Source organism: Artibeus jamaicensis, unplaced genomic scaffold (assembly GCF_021234435.1).
Source record: "Artibeus jamaicensis isolate MK-2021 breed Jamaican fruit bat unplaced genomic scaffold, CSHL_Jam_final scaffold_833, whole genome shotgun sequence".
NCBI lineage: Eukaryota > Metazoa > Chordata > Mammalia > Chiroptera > Phyllostomidae > Artibeus > Artibeus jamaicensis.
In genome coordinates, this window is record NW_026522056.1 from 10,488,154 (window position 1) to 10,505,272 (window position 17,119).

The following is a 17,119-nucleotide window of genomic DNA, read 5'->3' on the forward strand; positions in this document are numbered from 1 at the left end:
GTGGCTTCTACAAGAGGGCTCTTTAATTTTGTATTTTTCTCCAAAAAAAAAAAGAAAAGAAAATTAGCTGCTTAAATGGGTTTCCATTAACTGGCCACAAAGATGCAAAGGATTCCTTTTGGTGGCAAGTCCCGTTAGCTGAACTGGCGTGACTTGGGACGCCACAGCATTATTGCTACCCAGAACCTCTGGTGAGATGTGTTTCCAACTTTCTGCAAGGCACTGATGCCACTTAAGAAGTGCAGTGGTTTAGAAGTAGGTGCTAATGAGCCAGTGTGTTGGGATACCAATGGCTGTATTTCGGGAACTGTGTAGAACTGAATTCTTTGACTAATAAGTGATTCTTGAAGATTTCTGACTGCTTCTGCCACTGTACCCTAAAGTCTGTTCAAACTTTCAAAGTCCCAGTCCTAGCAGAAGTCAGTGACCATCCAATGGGAACTCAGGTTGTTTCTACCCCAAACCAAATATTAAAAGATTAACACCCACCTCTGTCACTTCATCCTTCCAAACCTGAAAACACTTCCTTGATGCAACAGTGAAGGGTCTAGGTATTTGTCCTGAAGCTTTAGACACAAGTATAAAGAGAGAGGGAAGGGCGCAATGTGCCAGAGCCCGCTGGTGAGAATAAGCCTATTCCTCCATGCTGATTTTAAAATGCAGAATATGGCATTACTGTGAAAGATGGAATGGCAGAGGGGGAGAAGCTTCCTTGGCAAGGTCCTGCTCATTTCCACTCTTCTTGGTTTTTGTTGTTCTACTTGTGGCTTTTTTTTCTTTTTTCTTTTTTTCTCATCACAATCAGGAACCCTGAGCAGACTTTGAATGGTACTCCGACATATAGACATATATTTTAAAGACAGGGGAGCTAATGCTTTAGCATTTGTCCAATTCAACAGAGGCACTTCCATGCTCAATCAGGCTGTCATGGGGTCTATGGCCTGGGGGAACATGGGACCGCACTAAGGGCTTTAAAATCATCATTAATGTACAGTGAGATGGATAATAATATGCCCAACATGCCTTTACCTGTCAAGTACGGAGCAAGCTTCTGGCACCTGCAGATGGACTGAAAATGAAATGAAATGCTGGCAGCGCCTCTGCAGACCTGGGAGGAAGCAGGCTGCTGCGTCTCTGACAACAACTGTTCCCCGGGGAATGCCAGATTGCTGTTAGCAAACTAAGGGAGGCAGGGTCACCATAAACAACCAGAGAGATTACCTCTGAATAACGGGGAGGGGCCCTGACCAGTAAGAGGCATGAAGGAAGAGGGCACAGTTCTTTTATTTTTTAATGTAATAAAAATAATATTTAAAAGCAATTAGCTCCAAGGTGGTCCTATCCCCATCTCTATTTTCAAAACTCACTCTGCAGCAGGCTTGGGCTTCGAAGGAGGTTCGCTTGCAGCTGGCTTTCAACAGGAAATGAATGCACTCACCTGATTTAAACTAGCTCACCTAAGCACTGTTCAGTGGTGTGGAAAATGAGTATAGTTAAAATCCAGAAACCGAAGCCAAAAGTCTCATTGTCTTCACTCCACTGACTTACTGTGTGACACAAATATTCTGTCTCACATCTGTGAATCAGGGATAATGATTCTTTTGTTGGTTTGGTTAGAAATATGGAAGCAGAAATATAACATGCCCAGGGTATCCCTTTGGCAATCACTTCTAAAATGCAGAGACAGTTTCTTTGTAACGGGGAAAGCTAATAACCCAAAAGTGACTATATGCCGTAACAAATAAGAAAATGAAATGGCATTACCATGTTTAAAATAGAAAATTTATTTGTGTAACACCTATACTTTTGTCATTTAAAAGGAACTGTATGTTTGACTGTTACTTTAAGCAACATAAGAATGGAGTGCAGCGCTAGCTGATTCATTGCACGCTATATTGCTGTTCCGCACAGTAACTTTTTTCGAATGGGTTCGTTGGACAGAACGAAATGTCTGTGCAGCCCGCTCTTTGGCCTCATCAATCCTACTTCATATGTGTATCCAAACCTGCTGCAAGTGCCCAACCCCACCCAGCCCTACAGAGGCTGATGTGCAAACCACGCTCCCCATTCTTCTTCGATCAAGTTCTGGCTGTTAGCTGAGCTTGCTGTCGAATCATGGACATTAAAAAACATACAATTACCATTGCACATTTACCTACTGCCTTCAAACGGAGCTTGTCTGCAACTGAGAAAAAACTGTACGTGGCATGTTACCATCAGGAAATCAGTCATGTTTGTTTTCTTCTCTCAGTCGGAAAAAATCTCAATGGTAGTTACTTTTCACTTGATTTGCATTATGAGAAAGGAAATGTCATAAACTCAAATACTTGCTAAAACACAACAAAGGTGGAGAGTGCGAAGCCACCTGTATTTTCTTCACACATTTACCTAATGAGATATTTTAGGGTCATCTTCAACTGTACCTCTTACGATTGATGAGTGCTTTTTGATATTACATTGCCCAGGCCTTTATAGACCAGCTTGTTTTTGAAACACTGGTGAAAACATTTGCCAGATTTAAATGTGTTTTCAAGTAGTCATTTTTTCTTAAAGGTGTTATTGATTTATTTTTAGAGAGAGGGGAAGGCAGGGAGAAAGAGAGGGAGAGAAACATCAATGTGCGAGAGGTAAATCAATCAGCTGCCTCTCGCACGCCCCCAACTGGGGGGGGACCTGGCCTACTACCCAGGGATGTGCCCTGACTGGCAATTAGACAGGCCATCTTCTGGTTCACAGGCTGGCACTCAGTCCCTAAGCCACACCAGCCAGGGCTCAGTTAGTCATTTTTAAGTGCAAAAAAAAATCAGTGCAGTGTAACATGCAACTAACTACCCCCAACCCCACCCCACCGGCTGTCTGTTTCTTTTTTATCTTATTCCCTATACTTTGTTTCTGTGCCTGACATCTTTCTTTTTTTCCAAGTTAGTGATGCATCTGGCAATGTAGCCAGCAGGTGCAGCCTCTAGACAAAGTCACTTTCCTGTGCTTATGCCTGCCCCTTCTCGGTAGAATCTCGCATCGGTCACACACGTGTGATGGTGACAGTAGCAGCAAGGACAACACTTCATTTTGTTCCGTACTTGCAGTTTGCAAGGTGCAGTCCCAGAAGAAACCAGACCCAGATCTTTCCATGTAAGCTCAGCTATGTCCCTACTCCACTGTAGTTCACTTTTCCGATCCATAAAACAATTCCTAATTTTAAGTCGCTTACATGATTGAAGAGGAAAAAAGTTGTGAGCATAGAGGGGGAGCTATCATCGCCTTCATAACCTTTGGTAGGTTTTCTGAGTTATTTAATACTAATAGTAGTGTAACTAAAAGTGGAGACAAAAATCAGGAAAGTAATAGGAACAGCTGATGATTGGAAATTCAAAGTAACCTGGACAATCCTCCATCAGCAGCTGAGAGGGCGTGGCACCCAACCTCCAGGGCAAACTTGTCAGAGGTGCGCAGGGCCACCTGCCTGAACAGGAGTCCGATGGAAATATTCAGGAAGCCAAGGACTGATTGCTTAGGAGACAAGAGCAAGGAAAACTTTCTCCTCTCTAACTCTGCATATTTTAAGTAGTTCACAATGTGTATTTGTTACTTGTGTAACAAAGGAATAAATAAAATTGAAAAGAAAATAAATAAATAAGCCAGGTAGTCACATTGTCCAGGGGGTCTGACTACTTACTTTTCAAACCTGACTTCACATCAGAATCGGTTGTATTGAGTCACATGGCTATTCCTTTAGGGAAAAAAAAGCAATATCCCGAGGTTTGTCAGTCCATATACATCTACAATTAGGTGAAGATCAAGTATATATTTATAAACAAAAGTAAATTATTAGCAGAAAATCCATATTTTTGTAGTAATATCAGGAAGACAAAGTCTTCCAAGTAGACTCTCCTATATACTTTTGGTTTAATACAGACACCTTGGTCCCAGGACCCTCTTCCTTAAACGGAATTCTGACTTAGTGGTCTGAGATGAGGTTTAGCTTTATGTACCTCGAGGAAATTTCCTGCCTAATTCACACTCCTAGTTGAGATCCATTAAGCACTGTGGCAGTTATTGGAAATTTTTTAGTAAATGGTAACAGAGAGAAAAATAATAATGACCAAGATCCGGTGTGAATTTCCATGTTAAAGTTTATTATGATTTAGAAAACTGACCCTTAAAGAGCTGAAGGAAAACCAGGAATGAATATAACAACCTGTGTAATGAAAAGAAAATAGCTTTAAAGGTTAAGCTGTAAACCTCCATCCAGGTCAGAGTTCCTACCAGTCCATGATAAAACTGCACAAACAAAACAATGTGATATTATTTTTAAGAAACTCAGTTCCCTGTGATTTTATGGCTATTTTCATGTTTTGGCTCTTAAAAGTCCCTTTTTAAAAATGTAATTATCACAATAGCAAATCAGTTTTTGTTTTCCTGTAGAGTTTCAGGTTGGTAAATAAGGAGTTGGAAAACCTTCATTAGGCTAATGACTACGCTGGAAGGTTTTTGAAATATGACAAATTAAGACTGTAAGAGGAGTGTATCAAAGGCAGAAAAAAAATAGGCTACAGTTTGGGACCTGGTAAAATACCACACGTTAGAACTACATGAACACGAAGTAATCACCACAAACTTTAACCTTCAATGACAGCTAAGTCCTGCACTAGGACATAGAACATAAACGATCCAGAGGACAAAGAGGAGACGTCAGACACCGTTCCCGTCTCTGAGGGACTTACAGGCAGTGTCGTCATTGGTTTGTGATCCATCATGGGTTCCCATGGCAGTCTTGACCGCAGACCGCCCGGGGAGGTCAGTGTAACGGGGCTGGGAAAGCCGAGCTCGTAGGCTGGGCTGACGCTACGCCAGGTGGTTCCCAGCCTTCACAGAACTCTCAGACCACCCGGGGAACCTCATAAGCACACACCACACTGATCCCTGGGTCCCCTTCCAACCAAGAATCTGAGGTTGGCTCTCAGACAGCAATTTTCAACCTTTCCCATCTCATAGCACACGTAAACTAATTACCCAAACTCAACAGCACACTAAAAAATAAATTTTTTGCCAATCCAACAAAACAATAGGCATAATTTTGATAGAGTCACACTGGATGGCTATTGTGTTGGCTGCCATCATTCTTTAGTTCAACAATCTAAGGGGAAAGAGGTCAGTGCCCCTAGTGGATACTCGGGGAGTGCATGTTTTAAATTCTCTTGAGGCACACCCATTAGAAATCGCGGCTCTAGGATACAGGTATTTTTTAAAAGCTCTCAAAACGATTCTAACTAAAACCTACTGATATGGAGTCCATACTTTATGAAATTCTATACTGTAGGAAATTTGTAGATCTATTATACCAGGGTGGGGGCAAGAAAACCCTCCTCTCTTCCACCCCTTTAAGTGACAGATTGAAGTTGCTGCTTTTCCCTCCACTTTTCCTGATTTCCTAGGCCAGCCTCACTACTGCCTTAGCCATTCTTTCAGCTGAATGGGATGATTTGAGGAATCGGAAATAAGTATTTGGGGCTTTGCACATTATTACAAGTTTCCTGGGTAGAGAGACCCTTTCCTCAGACAAAATCATCTACTTTTACATTTTGTCATGTGACCTAGACGATGGCAGGAATGCAGAAGGAAATCATCACCATTAGCATCCCCACCGCCTCTGTCACCGTCTCCACCCTCCTCCTCACTGGCCCCGTCATCAGCACAGAGAAGCCGCTATTTCTACACTTAGACGGGCGCCATAAAAGGCTCTTGGTAGCACCAAAGCTTCTTGCTGTATTCTTAATGAGTTTAAGAGAGGAGGGAATAAACAGCTGAATTTTTTTTTTGCCAAGTCTGTTAAAACCCTCATCTCCACATGTCCATCTCCAATTTGCCTAAGACTGCAAAGCAGAGGGAAAACAATCACAGCCCCCAATTAAGAAACCTGAAAGGAGTGTCTTCAGAAATCCAAGGTGCCAGGGCATGGGGCACAGCTCATGCAGATTCGTTTTACACTGAGGGCACAGTGTGATTCACACAGCTCTGGGACGTAAACAAGCCGGTGCTGGCAGACTTTGTATGCAGCTCCCAGCATCAATCCACTACATGGGGCACTCACAGACACTCCGTGTAAACAAGAAACTACCTTGGCAGTGAAATTCAATAGAACCAGGTTGTTTTATATGCTGAAAAGGAATCCTGTGAGGCCTACACATGTAACAAAGCTTTCTCTCTGCAGACTGCGTACTGCCTTCCTCGTGAAAGAGTTTTCTGCCGCTCTCAGTGGAGTCAGAGACAGGTTCTTTTTCTGGATTACTACTCCTGAGAGTTGGAAGAAATGTCCAACTAGCTGTGCATGATAAACAGGGACGTGCCAGAACAGTTTCCAGTACCTGGTGACAGGCAGTCTACTTAGAAGAAAAGACTCATCAGAACAAAGGCAAATCTACCAAGGTCTTATCTTATTGTGAGAATTTCCTTTCTTAAAGGCTCAGATTGTTTTATTTACACGAACTGCTTTATTTTTTTAAGATTTCCATTCCTAGCCCAGGCTGGTGTATCTCAGTGGATTGAGCACCGGCCTGCGAACCAGACAATCGCGGTTCGATTCCCAGTCAGGGCACATGCCTGGGTTGCAGACCAGTTCCCTGCAGGCCAGTTCCCAGCAGGGGACCCATGAAAGGCAACCATACATTGATGTTTCTCTCCCTCTCTCCTTCCCTTCCCCTGTAAAGATAAATAAATAAAATCTTAAAAAAAAAAAACAAAAGATTTCCATTCCTGAAAATAAGACACTCTTTTGTCACGTTATAGAGGATACAACCACAGCAGAGAGAGAGTAAGCACTCTGCCTGAGTCTAGAAAAAACACCATGGGACACATTTCTCCTGTCATTGCATGCAAAAAGGAAGGGACCCAGGCGGCAGTAAAACAGTGAGCCTTCTTAGCCCAAGGGGACACAGCTGAAGTTCCGGCCGGATCATTTGTTTTCACGTAACACAATAGTTCTTGTATTTTCAGCTATATCGGATCAGAAGAGCCAATACCAGCCCTGGCTGGTGTAGCTCAGTGGATTGAGCACGGGCCTGTGAACCAGACAATCGCGGTTCGATTCCCAGTCAGGGCACATTCCTGGGTTGCAGACCGGTTTCCTGCAGGCCAGTTCCCAGCAGGGGATGCATGAAGGGCAACCATACATTGATGTTTCTCTCCCTCTCTCCTTCCCCCTTCTCCTCTAAAGATAAATAAATAAAATATTTTTTAAAAAAAAAGAGCCAATACCACCAACCAGAGCAGAGTACTTTATCCCTATTACTGTCGGTGCAGGCAATTTAAGGATATTCCTAGCTGTGCCATTGGACGGTTCTAAAAATAGGCCAAGTGGCAGGTGCTCAGGGAACCTAACAGCCAATAACACCACATTCAAGATGTATCTGAAACATTCATGCCGGTGTGGATGTACAGTAGAACACTACACATTTACCAAGGGCAGTTTACACGCCAGTAAAGAAACACAGAGATAAAAAACATCAGGAAAAACAAAGAAGTAAACCACAGCAAGTAACAAACTTTTTTCAATAACACGTTCTGTTCATTGTGAAAGATCAACTCCTTTTCTCCTTTTGATATTTCCCTAGAATCACAGGGATAAGACCTAAAGTGACATGCGATTTATTCTTTGAGTTTGTATAAAATCTTTGCAAGCAGATAAGAATCATTTCATTCATCAAGCCAAGAAACACCTACGAACCAATTTTTAATACAATGGGCCAAGAACCAGTCTAGGTGTTATAAATGTAAGAGGGTAAGTAAAGCAAACACAAATTCTTGCCCTCCTGAACATTGCATTCAAGAGGAGAAAGAGAGAAAATAAATAAGTGTTTTTAAGACAATGCCAGTGAGATTTATAATATGAGGTTTTAAAAAAAGTTGGCTAACAGAGTCAAGTGTTAACGGTGGCTGTATTTACAGGTGGAGTGGCCAGGGTGGACTTCTCTAAATAGGTGACATTCAACTTGATATCTAAATGAGACCTTCTTTATTCTCACACTCATTCAATTCATGAACTATGTGGCCACTGTCTACTCTTTGCTCCTCAGGGTTCTGAGCATTCAGTCAGTACGCATGAAAAAGTGGCTTTCACAAAACCTCTGCTCTGTAAGAGGAGTATGAAAGGAAAGAGACGCTACCGCCTCTCTAAAATAAGGAATGATATTTTTAGTTTTACTAGGACTTGTCCAATCAACATTTGTAGTTTTTTTCCTGCAAAATATCAGTGAAATCCAATTCACATATTTAAAAAATCACAAATGCAACAGGTTTGAAGAGCATCACTGGCAAACCTCAGCCTGGCCTTTCGTCAATTCTGAGACAGGATGAGCCGTTTTACTCCATGGTAAAGACAAGCAAACGTCTGAAGCCCTGGGACACCTGCAGGAATGCCCAAGGTGCCATGGGTCCCAGCTGGAAAAGCCCATCCTCCACTAGGAAGCCTCCTTAAAGTAACCTAGCACCTGGTTTTCGGTGATCTCGCTCTCAGTTCCAACAGCGTTTTCCTCCTGGATTACAGGAATAATATAAATCATAAAATACTGATCGTAGAGACTTAGCAATCAATAATGGCTTCTTTCAATGGGGGAGGGGCCTCAAGATAACCTCTCAAATCAAATACTGAAGCTAATATAAAGTCCAGTCACATTTCTCACTCGTGTGCACAAAGAAAATAAAAAACACAGTTCCCATAGAAACATACAATCCATCTTGGGGAAAAATCTAAAAAGATAGTCATTTGGACCTTTGTCCTAAGACTCAGAAGATAGAAATTCTATTTACACTTCTGCACCAGTTTGTTGTGCGAGCCTGGGCAAGTTGCATATGTCTTCAATGCTCAGTTTTCTCCTTATTGCAGTAATAACACGAGGCTTTCAAATATTGCTGCAGAGTCCAGTGCACCATGAGCAGCTCTGCTTTTATCTGTTTTGATTGTATTTCTGGGTAAGATTTCCCTTGAAAACAGGTGTTCTGATGTAAAAATCAATTTGATAAAGACTGGAAGAGATGTTCTCTGAAGCCTCTTTATACTTCGTATTATCACGATTCCTAACACCTCTCAGACTGGCGGGAGTGGCAGAGCAAAGATGGGAGGGCCTTCCAGGAAAAAGAAACTCTTATCGTGAGTTAGGAAGCTACTGGCCTCCCTCTTTTCAAAGGCAGAAGGTGCTAACAGAGCACCGACAACATTTTGTGTTGGCAACAAGTTCAGTAACCACTGTAAAGAGTTTCCCAAATGCATTTTTTGCCCCTTTAAAAAATTGTGTAGTTTGCTTTACCGCTGAAGGTTTCCCTTACTTAAAGTGCATAAGGAGAAAAGGCAAAATCAATAGCATCTTTGCTAAGCTGCTACTCTGTCCAATAAATATTTATGAAATGCTTACTATGTACCAGACACTTGTTGCTCTTGGCAGTTAGATTTTTCTCAAAATAGAGCACAATCCCCAATTAAATATAAATCCAAGACCTAAACAAAGGGAGAGTTGCCCAAGCTCGTGGATTGGAATTCTCACTGTTGATACACTGTCAGCTCTCCCCAGTTTTACTTACAGATTCAACAAAATCCCAGTCTCAGCCATGTTTTTGTTGATACTGATATGCTGAATTTCAACTTTATATGGTAAGCAAATGACACTCAGTGGTCAACAAGTCTGAAGAACAGAGTGGAAGGGCGCGCGCGTGAGCCAGAGAGAACCAAGAAGTAGAATCACACCAATGCAGTCACTGATTTCTGACAAAGTACAAAGGCAATTTAATGGAGACACAGGCAGCTCTTTGACAAATGGTGCTTTAACTTTTGGTTATTTTACATAAATAAATAAACTTAACCACATAAATCAAACTTTATACAAAAATGAATTCAAAATGGACTACAGATCTACATGGACAATAGAAAACTATAAATTTCTATAAGAAAACAGGTGGAAATCCACAGTGCATTGAATGTGCTGATGCTGGGTTTCGATATGACATCACAAGCATGATCATAAAAGAAAACCTTGATTAATTATACTTTTTCAAATTAAAAACTTTTCTTCTACTAACCACAGTGCTAAGAGAATGAAGACGAGCCACAGATGGGGAGAAACAGTATTCAAATCACACAACCAGTTAAAAACAAACACACAAAAAACCATATTCTGAATACATATAAAGAACTCTCAAAATTCAAAAATAAGAAAATAATCCAAATGTACAAAAAATCTGAACATCCACATCACTAAAGATATTCCTATGTCAAATAAGAGGATTAAAAGATACTCAACATCATGTTATTAGAAACATATAAATTAAAATCAATACGAGATACTAGTCTCCATCTATTCGAAGGCTAAAATTAAAACAGGCAACAACAAAAGCTAACAACAGCAAAGATGTACTGGAACTGGAAATCTCATATGCTGCTGGTGAGAATGACAATTTTTAAAAATAATGTTAATGTGTATTTACCATAAGACCTATCATTCCACCATCTAGATATTTATCCAAGAATAATAAACTTGTGCCCATACAAACACCTGTGTAACAAATTTTGAAGCATCCTTTTTCACAATCGTTCAAAGCTGTAGACAATTCAAATATCTAACTGTGATGAGAAAAACACACTGTAGTTCGTCCTCACAATGGAATACCACTCAGAACTAAAAAGGAATAAACTACTGGTACATACAACATGGACAAAAGACAAAGGCATTAAGGTAAGTGAAATAAACTAGACTTAAAAGAGTACATTCTTCATAAGATATTTTGGAAAATGCAAAACCGTAGGGCTCAGGGGGTGTTAGCAGCTAAGAGTAGAGGGAACATTTCACTAGAAATCAGAAGCAGGAGGAAGGTGTTGGGATAAGAGAGATGCTTTGTGTCTTGAACGTGAAGGTGATTACACGCCTGTGTGTTTGTCGAGATTCATGGAACCATACACTTGACTGTTTGTAAATTACAAATTTAAGAAACTTAAATACATGGACATATGTGCTAGGCATAGATCTCTCTATCTCCAGTTTTACCTCGGTCTGCCTACCTAGTTATCTAAAAGTCTGTGTAAGCACTGCGGGACTTTCTTCTGCAATCTTCTGGGTCATCATGAGTTTTCATCTGCAGCAGTATTGAAGTATTCCACAGTTATGCACACACCTTCATTTTGGTTTTCCTCCCCCCCAACCATGACATATTTTAGCCCCTCTCTGACAGCCGTGTGAAGGAACAGCCAAACTCTTGCAGGATGCACTACCTCTGGGGCCAGCTGCCCAGATTCGGCTCCCTACATCACTGCCACTTAACACAACATGACAAAATCAAACACACGTACAGACGATCACTCTGATGGACTTCTACATTCTGTCCTTTTCATTTCACATGATGTAAGACCTTGTCATTATTAAAATACAAATGTTTATTTCAGGATTCTCACTTAAATGCCCTTGAAAAAACACAGGGAAATTTGTAGGAACACAAAAACAATTACGAAGAAGGAAGAAAAATACAATAGGTCTTCAATGTGTAAATGTTGAGTGAACTAAAAAAAGGAAACCATTACATGTGAACATGTTTAAAATAGATTCTGTTGGCATCTTTAAAACTATTGATTTTTAAAGATATTTTTGTAAAAATTTTCCACTTGAAATAATATGATCACAAACATTTTTGGACACAAAATTGATCTGAAATGATCTGAAAGTCCAGGAACAATTACAGTTTCATTTTCCATATTTAAGCCTATGTCTCCATAAGGTGGACTTTACAATTTTTCTCAGAGAATGACCATTTCAGTGAAATGGGGTATGTGTGTGTGTAGTCCTGTATAGTATCTGTCTTAAAGTATATCACTGGACAATCAAACAGTTTATGCTAAAAAATATTACTTGTACTAGCTGGTGTTGTGAAAGGCTGCATTCAGCTTAAGTAAATTGTTTTTGAAGACTCTCAGCACGGTTGCCCATTTCACAATGGGTGATTTACAAGCACACTTGTCCACACGGTGCCGAGTATTCAGCAGTTTTGGACCAAAAACAGCATGACCCTCTGCCCCACCCTCCCTATCACCCAGTCTCACCCTGAGTGACTTTTCTCTTGTTTCCCCAGATGAAAAGAGTCCTCAAATGGAAATGTTTTGCCAATGTGGAAGAGGTGAAACAAAAAAAAAAGGCAGAAGGACTAAAAGGATCAAAATTGACAAGTTCAAAAACTGTTCGAGTAGTGGAAAAACATCTTGCAGCAAATGGAGAGTACTTTGAAGGTGACTGAAATTTAAACATGTAAGAATAAATACACATTTTTACAAATAATTTTTGGGGGTTCCCCTATGCATACACATAGATATGTGACAATTCATACATACTTATATACATACGTAATATATTCCATGTGTGTGTGTGTAAGTATATACATATGTATGATTCTAGATCTATAAATTTGTAGTACAATGAAAATAACTGTAATGCTTATAAGACTAGTACACTAGGAAACTATAATCTTAAATGCCACCAACTGGTTTGGGGACTTTGGTCAAGACATTTGTTTTCTTTAATCTGCAAGTTTCCTAAATCTAGAAGGTTATTTCAAGTTCTAAAATAATATCTAAGTCCTGAGGAAGCCCCTCAAAGGAACTCAAACTCAGTTCCTGCATATTTCTCCAACCTGGCCTCTCTCACACCTCACTCAATAAAAAGTTCTCCCTGGGAAATACACTGTCTTTCACTCTTAAAACTTTTTTAAACTAAATGACTCGGTACTGATATTTTAGGACCAGCCCAATATGACTGAAATAAAGCACAATCTTATAAAATTGAGGTAACTAAGTTTTATAATGTTAAAGGCATCCTCAAAAAGCAATATTACTCATAATTGTCAGTATGCAATATAAAGATAATTAAGATCTGATGGTTATTGTCATTTTTGAATATAGCATTCAACTCATATCATTGGAGAAGATTCAGCTGTGGTTTATGTTTTTAAGAAATGAAAGATCTATAATCTGGAAGAGGACAAAGTTTGCTATCTCTGGTCTACCCAATTTGAGGTACTATTTTACAAAAAAACCCTGAAATACAATAAAAAGGAAAGAGAGGTGAAATTTCCTCAAACATATTGAATTATTTATGTTCCATGATTAATGTAAATTACTGTTATTTTCATACATATGGAATGCTTGGAAATATTGAATTCTTCATTTCTCTCCCCTTTAGTCTATTAAAATATGGAAAGCCAGAACACCACTAACTCTTTAAAAAGTTACATATGTCGATATCCTCCATTCAGCAATACTCACATGAATATTATTTTTATATAATCCAGTTCATCACAACAAAAGGAAATACATCATCACATGTAATAATATTTTCTTACAGGAAAGAAGTGCTAAAATCTGGTCAGAGTTGTAAATAGAAATGAAGCTGAAAATTAGAAAATGAATGTCGAGTGATAATGTGATTTTAGAACCTGTAAAAAAGTTGCAAATAGAATGTCAACTCCTAGAAACAGTTTAACACGAAGGGAACCTTCGTTACCAAATGACACACACCTTTGTGGCAACAAAGACATTTTTGGTTCACCTCTAGCATTGGTTAAGTGTTTCCGGCTATCGTTTAATGTGTATATTTCCATCAGCAGGCCAGCTTTCTACACAATTTGCAGCCAGCTGGTGGAATCCGACCCTAGGTAAAGCACAGGCTCAACTTGAATGCACAAGTATCTGTGAGTTTTGTCTGCTGGAACTTCAGACTTTCAGAACAATGCACCGCATTACTTAGGATGAAGGACTCATTTTCCTTGGGGACAAATGCACTCTTATCATGTAAGATCTGATTTCTAGGATAAAACCACTCCCCCAACTCCCAGCCCTGGTGTCTGAAGGCCCCTCCTTTTTTCATCATCTGGGTGGAAGCAGCTGTCTTCATGGGCTGGAACTGCTGCTGGTGTTGAAAATGAGATTCCTTGTAGGAAGTCTCCGAACTCTTGCTTTCAATAGCTCTGTTTAAATATTGTTTTAAAAATATTTTCTGCTTTCATAAATGCTTTCAAACGTATTATTTTTAAATATTTACAACAAAAGTGTACAGTATAAAAATACAACATATAAAATCCCCATTTTGTAGATAAGGATAAGGAAGCACCGAGGAGCTAACATATACAGTCATTTCAGCAGCTGCTGCACAGCCAGTCCCTGAATGACATCGTTTTGTTCAACATAGTTGGGTTACGACATTGATGAGGTGCCCTGGGATTGCCTGCTTTATCAACCAGCCTACGGTGAAATTGGTTTCATTACAAATACAGTTCCGCTTAAAGTTGCAGAACCTGCTGATGACATTAGGGGAGGACTTACCATGTGGATCAATGCTTATCAAACCTGAACAAGATTAAGAATCAACTGGGAAATCGTATTAAAATCCAGATTGTGATTCCACCCTGTTCTGGGGCTGGTGCCTGAGAATCTGCATTTCTAAGACTCTCCCGCCGGATGTCAACCCTGCTGGTCTCCGGTCATACTCGCAGGGGCAACAGTACAGACAACATGTGAACCTGTCTTCTTCCAATCCAAGGAGAGCAGAACCCCACCTCTTCCATAACTAGTCCCCATTTCTCCTCTTCCATCTCAATCCTGTTGATGGACGTTGGGATGGTAGCAGGTATCTCACACATGGAACTCAATCTGCCACGGTGCCCTCGGCCTCTTCCCTACCACATAGAGGTCTGCTACTCCAGACATGTCAAACCCTACTGGGCAAACCTTCTCCCACCACTTCCATATACTCCTGCATTTTCTAATAGATTTACCAAAAGGTACCATCCATCAGAATTATTGCCTTTTTGCTTTCAACACGACAGAGGCTGTAGGGACTTCATGTCCCCTCACAGGCTGCCTCGGGCCCCTGGGGCGGGGAGGCGAGGCTAGAGAAGGGAACACCATCTGCGGGGCCTCGGGCTGGCAGAACTAGTGTCAGGAGCACATGTCAACACCCACACTCTAACCTCCACACGGCCAGCTGGAGGGCTGGCGGGAGACAAGAGCTGGTGGGAGGAATGGCAAGAAAGGCAGAGGAGAGAACGAAGGGGAAGGTGGTCAGGGGAGCACAGACCCCGGACAGGGCATCCTGCCAGCCCACAGGGACTGTCTGGACTCAGCGAGGTCTAGTCATGCAAAGGACAGTTGAAGAAGATGGTGAGGATGATCCTTTCTGAGATAATCCTCCATACCAGCAACAGCATTTTCTTATTGCAGGCTCGGAGGCATTTACAGTTTTCTCTACTTTAAATACCTCTCGGGACTCTTTTTGTCCCAGAGCCTATAGTTCAGTGTCGTCCACTGAACGAGGCTGCAGGTGTAGTGCCACCCACACAGTAGGTACAGCGTGATGGCTCCTGGCGTGGTGAGGACTGTAGGTCTAAGAAGGACTTTTTAGGCTGGACCCAGAAGTATTCTCCAGTGGTCTGACTGCCCACGGCAGGTGGTGACACCAAGCTGTGAGCACACAGCACCTCCACTGGGAAGAATCCCTGAATGCAGCGTTTATTCATGGGGCAGAGTGACAGTGGATGGCTGATCCCTGTCACCTTCAGGAAAAGGTGAAAGCCTTAAAAATGGCTTCTGCTTTCACTTCCGTGACTTACACGATGTGATGGGATGGCCTGGCCTGATTAATAAACACAGGTGACAGAAAGCAGAAACAGCAAAAACTAGCTGATGTGAACTCATGCGTTCCCTCACTTTCAGGACCGGACAACGCCTGCCTTGTGGTGACCTCGTAGCATCTCACTGTGACAATGGAAGGAAAGAACAGCAAGCCAAGTAAACATTCACACAGGTGTAGCTTTCTGAGACAGCCTGGAAGCGCACACTGGACCACTAAAATCCAAGAAGGCTACAAATATCCTTAAATTAAACTTAGTATAAGATGGAATAACTTAAGGGGTGTTAAACTGTCTGCAATGCTCTAAGGGTCATAGTTTTTAATCTGTATTGTTTGGGGGCTAAAAAGGTAAGAATAATAAAGATAGCCTGAAGAATAAGGATTAGTGAGAAAGAAATGGTAATTAGGCTCCTAATAGAGAATCCTAATGCCTCCTCCATCTGGAAGGTCAAGGTGAGAAGCCATGGTCAGGCAGTAAACTGGTTCTCACGTTGGTGGATTGCCCAAGGAAACCAATTTCCTAGAGTCTCAAGAGACTATTATACCATTTGCATAAATTTCAAATGCCAACTTTAGAGAACAGGAGATAATGACAGACACGCCGGATAAAGAACCAGTTTTCTGTGAACCGTATCACAAGTAGACCAAACTACTTGCAGGTTAGATTTTAACACTGAGAAATGTGGAGCCTTTCCAGGCCCCACCTAGAGCACAAATTATGGAACACAGAAGCAATCATGCAAAGGGTGATCCGAGAGCACATGGGTATGCCCGTGAGGGAAAGCTTTCCGGGTTCAATCCATTATTTACGAGGCAAAATTAAGATCCGTAGTTCTCACCTTTCACTAAGAGTCCAGTGGTGGAAAGTAAGCATAAAGGAGAACAGCATTTGCACACGATAAAGCTGACTGTGCTGGTTATTTCTGAAGGCTTCTAAAAGGATCTTCGCCGTACATCTTCAACCACAGCAGTATTTTAGAAGGTCCATAAACATCAGATACATTTTCTTTTTAATTTGTGCTGGAATACGAACTCAAGCGATGGTCTTCGCCTGCCCGGGGATTTAGTAAGACGCTTCTGTGTTCCTGTCTGGGGTCTGCTGTGCCGCCCTTTGGGTCAGGTGAAGACAGGCACGAGGTAGGAACCAGCGATGTTTCTCCCCCTCCTGCAACCTCCCTTACGGAAAACTTTGCTGGCAGGAAGGCTCCAAAAGGATACACACAAACAGAACCGAGGAACCCTTTTACCACAGAACCACCTTGCTCGTCTAACATTTCTCTCCCGGCTCCTTGCTCTCATTTTTTAGCAGTATCTTTGTCGCTGTTATGTGGATGCTGTTCATTTTTAATTATGAACATTTCATCGTTTTTATAAGAAAGACATAGTTTCTCTGGCTGACATTCCTCAAATCATATAATCCTAGTGTTCGATTCTGGTAGTTCTAGAAAATATGAGGACTGCAGGCT

General features: G+C 41.2%; 1 protein-coding gene across 7 annotated transcripts in view; it reads right to left on the reverse strand.

Annotated features, from left to right (window-relative positions):
* UNC5D (unc-5 netrin receptor D) overlaps positions 1-17,119 on the reverse strand; it is a 482,399-nt gene that overhangs the window by 325,384 nt on the left and 139,896 nt on the right. The gene's annotated exons all lie outside the window — the stretch shown is intronic.